The 8,501-nt window shown below is 41.0% G+C and overlaps 1 long non-coding RNA gene across 1 annotated transcript; it reads left to right on the forward strand.

Annotated features, from left to right (window-relative positions):
- The first annotated feature begins 3,778 nt into the window (after positions 1 to 3,778).
- LOC146762793 (uncharacterized) lies at positions 3,779 to 6,221 on the forward strand. Its single transcript, XR_014942136.1, has 2 exons — positions 3,779 to 3,884; positions 6,119 to 6,221. It is a non-coding gene; the product is annotated as an uncharacterized LOC146762793 (long non-coding RNA).
- The last annotated feature ends 2,280 nt before the right edge of the window (positions 6,222 to 8,501 follow it).

Here is an 8,501-nt window from a genome sequence, read left to right on the forward strand (position 1 = left end):
TGAAAACCAAGACAAAGTTGGCTGGTCTGTGTTGAAGGAGTCTGTCAGGATATTTTCTCAGGATCTTTGCACTGTGTAAACCTGCCATATAATGAACAGAGGGCAGAGGATGGTTGAAGCAAACCAATAATGCCTGGTTAACGCTGTCTCCTGCCTTTTGCTGTTGTGTGTGTCACCTTCACCACAGTGAACTCTCCTCCCATGATGACTATCAAATAGTGATAATAATCAGTTTTTATGATGGGCTTTGGGCTGTAGTTCCCCCAAAAGGCATATGCAGTAAGGTGATGAATGCATATCTCGTTTACTTTGATATAAGCTTGAAGTAAACTCATTGAAACAACTGAAACTGGCAGAATTGCTTCAGATTGAGCTTGAAGTAAAGAACAGTAGAATTTCACTCTCTACTTTATAAATAAAACTTAATGTCTATTTTAATAGTTGTCACCTTTTAAATTTCCACCTGGCTATCAGATGCAGATTCCTTTGATATAAAGAGCATAATTTTGATAACCACACTGAGAAAGCTGTGCCAGAATTATGAAGAATCAAGACACCACTGGCTTTATTGCTTTAGGACTCAAGGTCAGCTGGGTCTGGTCTTCTGGATGTTAAAACCAAACTTGCTGTAAAATACATGCAGGAGGTGTATTGCCCACCTTGTATTCCACTGGAGGTTTGTTCCAACCCATTACAGCTCTGATGATTATAGTCTTCTGTCTGCCAGCCTAAATTTCATAGAATCACAGAACAGCTTGGGCTGGAAGGGATCCCAAAGCCTATCCAGTCCCAACACCCTGCCCTGGGCAGTGCCACCCAGCAGCTCAGGCTGCCCAGGGCCCCATCCAACCTGGCATTGAGTGCCTCCAGGGATGGGGCACCACAGCTTCTCTGGGCAGCTGTGCTAGAGCCTCATTGCCATCACAGTGAAGAATTTCTTCCCATGTCTAATCTAAATCTCCCCTCTTTTACTTTAAAGGCATTATCCATTGTCCTATCACTACACTCTCTGATAAAGAGAACTTCCCTCCCCAACTTTCCTGCAGGCTCCCTTTAGGTACTGGATGGAATTTATCCAGGGGAAAGATAAGAACGATCTCCAAGGTTTGGCTCTCAGGAATACATTAAGATGTGAATTAATTTTATGTTTTCAAAATTTGGACTTACAGCAAAGCGATGGGAAATAATTGTGCCGTAGGCATCCATATCTGTTTCAATAAGTTATTTAAGTACGAATGTCACAATGCTTTTCTTGTGGACGGTATAAAGCACTCTGCTGCTGAATGAGAAAAAATAGCACATCAACTTAGAATTAGAAACTTCACTCTAGAACAGTTCAAAGCAATTATCGTTTTCAGTATTTAACTTTAAAAATGTATCAGTCTTCTGAAACGTGAAGCTAAAAGAGTATCAAAATGCAGTGAATTTAGCTATTCCATTATGCACTTTACGGGACCTGAACGATGTACAGTGATTATCTACAACTGGCTTTTATATGGGAAGGCATGGGATTTAGCCTGCATATCAAAGTGAAATTCTATCTTTTGAGTGTTATTTTCCGAGCTTTTAGTTAAATGATCCTATTAATTTTTGTTTAGTTATTCCATTTTATTTTATACTTTTTTTGTGTTAATTTTGGAAGAGATACACGTGCTTAAGTGTAGCCCTCCTGTCTCTTTGGAGCCCCTGGGGAATCCCAGCTGGCCTCTTGCTGACAGTTCAGTGGTGCATATCTCCTATAGGTCCCACACTGTCACTGTCAGCCCACTACAGGTGCTGCAGATGCTCTGTGTTGCTCCAGAGGGCATTGGGTACCTTCCTGTAGGCATCTGAACTTTGGTAATGTTGTAGAAGAATAAAAAAAAACCAACAATACACCTTTACTAAGGCTTAACAAAATTAAAGGTGTTACAGCTGTGAAAGTAATTCCACCTAAGGTGTTTTACCCAAGCTTAATGAGGAGTAGGAGCAGGAAAGTAATTCCATATCTAGCAAGTGGAGGGTTACTGTGTTTAACAAGATGCCATCAAAGGTCTGTTTTGAATTAAGGTGGCTGAGCTGAACCCGTGTGTGGGTGGGGAGCTGCTGATGCTGCCGGAGAGCACAAGAAGACAGCTGTGAGGTTCAAGGCACTGAACAGTCCATTTTTCCTTTGCAGATAATGCATGCAGGCTCTGACTGAGAAAAAAGGGGCTTCCCAGCAAGAACACAGTGGTCTGAGGTTCAACAGTGTTGGGAGCTTGAAAAAAGTAAGCATAATTCCTCAGGTTGGGGCATGATACAGCAAATTAATTTGGATGAAGAAAGTGGTAACTTCAGGTACCAGGCACTCAGCTACAGACAATTAGGGAAATACACTCAGCAATTACAAAGCTATGCTAATCAGGTTCATTTTTGATGGTCTGCTGAATAGGAGGGAAGTTAAAAACCTTGAATATATTAGTTAGTGGCACAGTGGCAGTGGTTTTGTGAGAGGAGAAACAAATACTCTCCTCACATCACTCATGCCAGCAGTCTGAGCAGGAGGAAGGTGCAGGAACATACATAGAACCAGGACTGGTTTGTCTCTTTAGAAGGGAACAATGGTATTTCGACCATTTTTACCAAATCCCAGAGTGTGAGACAGCATTTTATGGACTGGGAATTATATAACTGAAAGTCTATGAGTTGGGAAAGAATTACAGGAAGCCAGAGAGAGCTGGAACCTAAGCATCCTGAAATCTGTGACCGAGCCCCAAGGATGCCTTGCAAGTCTTGTAATAACAAGACCCCTTCACTGCCAGCTGTGTGTCTGTGGTCACCCCATGGCAGTGTTTGTGAGGAATGCATACAGTGGCAGTGCCTCTTTCAGAGAACACCAGGAAAATAGCATGTGGCCAACCCGCATGTCATTTGTTCTCCTTAGCGGAGGTCTCACATATGCAGTACTTAAATGGCACGTTCTGTTTCTGAGTAAGATGAAGGTAACTGATAGAAACCATTCAAAAGCCTCTCTGGCTGTTGCTTATGTTCCCTGCAAAGGGCTGAGGTGAACAGCTCTTTGGAGACGTGGCTTTACATTGAACATACGCAGGGCTGTGTCATTATTAATTCTGCAAATGTGTTTACAATGGTTAGGTAAAATATTTAGTTACTATTTAAATATTTTGATGTATTATAGCTCATACCCGAATTTTAGATGTCTACTGCACTTAACATTTCCAATTTAAATAACCGGTTTCATTAAGGTTTTTAGTGATACAAATTAATAACAAAAGGCAGTTAATGCAGAGTACGGTTATAAGACCAAAATACATGTGGTTTGAATTTAAAGAATTAAATGTTAGCATTTCCCTATAGAGAAAGGTTATTTGGGCAGTGGTGTACTGACATTATCACCACCCACGGAGAAGGGGACCTGTTGATCCTATTGGTTAAGTATGAATTCAGAAACGGAAGAAATGTTGGTCTAGAGGGTTTGCTTGGTGTGAGTGAATCACACAGGAAAAATGCTGATACCTAGAGTAGCTCAGTGACCTTCTTTGATGGTTAGAAAGAGAAATAAGCACACAAGGTTTCTGTCAAAGTCAGAAGGTTTAGGTTGCTTGCTGGGTAAAATCGCCCCAGGTTATTAATATAGTGGAAAGTTAAATGATGAGCTTGGAAGTATGATAATAAGCGCTGCTGTAAGTGAGACAGAAATGATTTTCTGTGGCCAGTAAGAACGATAATCCAACGTGTTAACCATTGGGCTCGAGGGCTGCTAAGAAAATAAATGTGCAAAGTGGATAAAATAAAGGCTGGAAGTGTGTTTAAGTAGGTGTTTCTTCAAAGCTTTCTTCAGGAGGGTGTTTCTGGACATTCTGCCCTACTGTTTTTGGCAAGACATGTCTGTTATAATAAAGGTAAGCATGCGGCTTTTGTTCTAGCAGAAAATAGTGCTAACTGTAGCTCGGGATTTATGTGCTTTTGTAATAATTTTCATGGACTTAGCTAGAAACAAATCTATTGAAGGTAACAATTACGAGCTTGGCACTATTTGATGTTAGTTAAATCTGACAACGCTGGGATGGCTTCACCTATTATTCCTGGAAAAAATTGCAAAATCGGGTGGTTTTAGGGAGTTTTGTGTGGATGTGGAACTGCACAGAGGAGGCAGCTCTCAGCATCGGTGCATGTAAGGAAAGCTTGGCTCTGAACCTCAGGCTGACAGCTTGGAAGCAGACTGGGCTGAAACGCAGGCTCTGCACTTTGGCTTTTGAAAATTTCTGCGTGAGACCTAATTTCAATCTGAAAAATCAACATACAGTGGTTTGTGATCAGTTTTGCTTTGTTTGAACCTAAAACTCAAAGCAAAACTCTTGGTGTATAGAGCTGTACAAAGCAAAATGTAAGAAAGTGAACCCAAGAGCTCTACAGACTGAACAAGCTAGTTTCACTTAGCTCTCAAAATAATCCCCGTTTTGCAAGTTCACTTTTCAATTGCACATGTGGTAGATGTCAAAATTGAGCTAGTTTCACTATGGGTAGTGCAGCTCCAAAGCATCACACTATCAGCAAGGTCTCAGCACTTGCTGTCAGTCTCAGCTGGTACTCTGGACATGTCAAGAGATGAAATTTTCTCTGTCTCAGCCTGGTCACATTTAGCATTTGCTCATCTCTTAGACAATCACAGAATTGTAGGGGTTGGAAGGGACCTCCAGAGACCATCGAGTCCAGCCCCCCTGCCAAAGCAGGCTCCCTACACCATGTCACACAGGTAGGTGTCCAGGCGGGTCTTAAATATCTCCAGAGAAGGAGACTCCACCACCTCCCTGGGCAGCCTGTTCCAGTGCTCCGTCACCCTCACTGTAAAGAAGTTCTTGAGCACACTCGTGCAGAACTTCCTATGCTCCAGTTTCAGGCCATTTCCCCCTGTCCTGTCTACACACACTGCTGAAAAGAGTCTGGCCTCCCCACTTTGCCCCCCACACCTCAGATATTTATAGACCTTGATCAGGTCCCGTTAATGACCCATGTGTTTTCATATCCAGCTCTGAACTAATTTCCTAAATCTCTGATAATGCTCTAAATGGCACCCAGTCCTGAAATGGCAGGAGCCACTCACTGCACCCCTGGAAGGTCATCCTTGAAGTCATGTGTGTTCAGTTCAAGGCCTGATGTTGCAGAGATGCTGAACATCTGCTGCTCTTCCTTCCAAGCCCACAAACTGCAGGTGCTCATGCCACTGCAAACATCAGATGCCTACTCCCCAGGCACTCTTATTCAAAATGAAGCAATGAACAGCCCTTTGCTTTAGCTTTAGCTTTTTGTAAAACCACAGTGCAGTTGGCTAGAAACAAACATATGAGCTGTGCCCATACAGTGACACTTACTTCTAGCATAACATTGCTGAGTATTTGGGAGTTCAGACTAAACATTGCTGAGTATTTGGGAGTTCAGACTAGTCGGGGTTCCTCCCTTCATGGAATTACAGAATTATAGAATCATTAAGGTTGGAAAATAGGACCTTCTAGTCCAACCACCAACTCATCCCCACCATACCCACTAACTATGTCCCTCAGTTCCACATCTACACAGTTCTTTAACACTTCCTGGGACAGTGTCTTCCTGGGCAGCCTGTTCCAATGCTTTACCACTCTTTCTGGGAAGAAGTTTTTCCTAACATCTAACCTGAACCTCCCCTGGTGCAACTTGAGGTCATTCCCTCTCATCCTATTGCTGCTGCACGGGAGAAGAGGCCAACCCCCACCTTACCATGACCTCCTTTCAGGCAGTTGTAGGGAGCAATAAGGTCTCCCCTGAGCCTCCTCTTCTCCAGACCAAACAATAAGAGTTTCCTCAGCCCCTCCCCATATGACCTGTATTCACTGAGCAGCTGATCCATTTCCTTCCCTGATTTCCAAAAAAATATTGAGAGACTGACCTCCTGAGCTCCCAGAATGACCACTGATGGAAAAAGGAGGCCCTGGCAGAAGGGATCTGGGTGAGTCATCATGTGGATGTAGAGCTCAGCCTTCGGCAGCTTTGTTAAGAAGTGAGGACTAGGGAGATGTTCGAAAGAAATATAGTATCTGATATATATATATAATATAGTATCTCATCAGTGATCTTATGTGTATATATTTTGTTTATTCAGGGAGAAGATGTCAAATTCTCATGACAAACCAGGTCCTGGAAAAGTGCTGAGTGCCAGGGGAATGGATGAACTTGAAAATAAAAGGATATCTGGAAATACGCAAGCTGAGTTACATAAGGATTGTATTGCAAGTGAAGTTTACAATATGATGGTTCACCTCAGCACAAGAGTGAGCCTGGTCACGTGCAACCAGGGAAATCCACTGGGCTGTTTATGGAAAGCAAACGTTATGTGACCCTGAATCTCACTTGGTATTTTAAACCATAGGAGTTTCAGATTTGAGTCACAATAAGTAGGACATATATATGTATCTATATAGAAGCTTTTAAGCTCTGAGCAAGGCTTCTGCCTTGGCAATATTTTCACCTCAAATTGGACATCTGGTCCTCTATTCTTGTAAATCATTGTAGCCTCAATCCAAAGTCAGAAATCAGATGAGAGGCTTCCAAACTTTGGCAAGAAATTCAATGCAAAAACCTTTACAATATTCTCTTTTCTACTCTGTCCACTTTGAACTCCAGAACCCCTGTTCCATCCATCCACGTTACACCTCGCTTCTTCATAGGGCTTCCTGCAGAGGGGTGATATCAGTATCTCTCTGATGCCTTATTTGCCCCAGTGGAGCTTTCAGTAGGAGCAGATACGTTCTTAGCACTGCATGGAGAACACCCTCAGTCCAGGGTCTTCATTGGGACAGTCCTCTGTCAGAGCACGAGCTGGAGAGGATGGCACACAAGAGGCACACGTGGTTAAAAATCTGTTTTCTTCTTTTAATTCAGCACTTTGACCTGAAACATCAAGGCAAGCTGCGCAAAGCAAAGAGCTGCTTGCAGAGTAGAATGCTGCAAGGTAGGAAGAGAAGCTCTGCTTAAGAGAAGATTCGTCTCAGTCTACAAAACAATCCCACTACAGAATAAAATAAGAAGTAACGAGATTTTCCACTGTTAATTTCATAGTAGCAAACCACATGTTCTAAACAATGTCTTATTTTATTTATTTATTTAATTATTTTTTTATGTTTTGGTGTAAGGTCTCATTTTTTAGTAACAAACCCCAGCCTATTAGCCCTGCCATTTTTCCACCGCTGGAGGAAAACGTGGACTCTTGCTGAGTTTGTACAGTGAATATCTCAGTGGTATTTGAATCTGCCTCCAGTAAAAGGCCTCTAAATGCGCTCACATGGAAGAACCAGCTCAAGGTAGAGGAAATGGAAAAAATGGGGAAAAGAAGAAACCTCTCTTTTGGATCTGTAGCTTTGTTATTTTTTTTAGATTATGTTTCTTCTGAGCTCCCAAAATCTTCGGTAACAAACAAGTTTTCTTTTAAAAAGTATTAAGTTATCAAAGCATTTGCCAGGTCCTAATATTAAATCGTAGCAGTCAGCAACGTTTAAGTTCGGCTATATCATTTTGCTGAGTAAGTCATGCTAAAACTTAAAGTTTTCCCCTTAAAATGATCCTTCCAAATGAGATTGATATGGTGAGAAACAAAAAAAAGAAAAAAGAGAGGGACGCCTTCATCGTAAGGAATTATGGAATTAATTTTCTTTATACACTGTGTTTGCACAGGACATTTTTGTTAACTCTTAATAAAAATACCATTCAGCTGCTACTTTCATTGTTTTTATCCTGGGACCAATACAACATTGTCATTATTGGATATAAAGTGCTGTAAAAACAAATCTAATTTGTTAAGTTTATTTTGATAAGAAATAAATATAAAGGTAGTGCATAGTTTGTATAGTGCTGCTATCATAGGACTCCTGGGTATAATTTATATAAAGAAAATAAAAAAGCATACATAACTTTCTAGTTGATTTCCTTTAACAGGGCTAATTGAAAACAGTTTCTGTTATTTAAAAGTAATTTATTTTAAATATAGTTTTTCAAACAAAGTTCTTATTGATATCCATTTTAAGTATAATATTATCTCAGTGTGGGATACAAGTAAAAGGTCAAATCTTGTAGGAGTATTTTCTGTATGACTCAGTTCTGATCATAGATAAACTTATCAGGGAAACCAAATTAGTTAACCTTTTCAGTACCGCAAGCTTGTTTTAGAAGGCCACAACTGTTTCTTTCACAAAGGCAGTGCTTCAAAGCTGGCACTTTTGTACTGAAACATGAAAAAGAGCGTGCTGATTTCCCTTTTCTCTGTCTGATAGCACGCGAAGGCTGGTGATTTTGAACATGAAATTAGTCTTGGTGAAATTCAGTAGATGGCCACACACAGTATTTGTTTTCAGTTGTGTTGTTATGTAATAAAGATGTGCAATTTCTTAACTCCATGACATCTTTCATTTTCAGACACTGTTAAAATATATGCTTTCTTTTGTCCAGTAGCTTAATCCTTATAGAATGACTTGAATCTTAGAACATCTTGG

This window comes from Coturnix japonica, chromosome 1 (genome assembly GCF_054131305.1).
Source record: "Coturnix japonica strain WE chromosome 1, WE-NBRP24, whole genome shotgun sequence".
Lineage (NCBI taxonomy): Eukaryota > Metazoa > Chordata > Aves > Galliformes > Phasianidae > Coturnix > Coturnix japonica.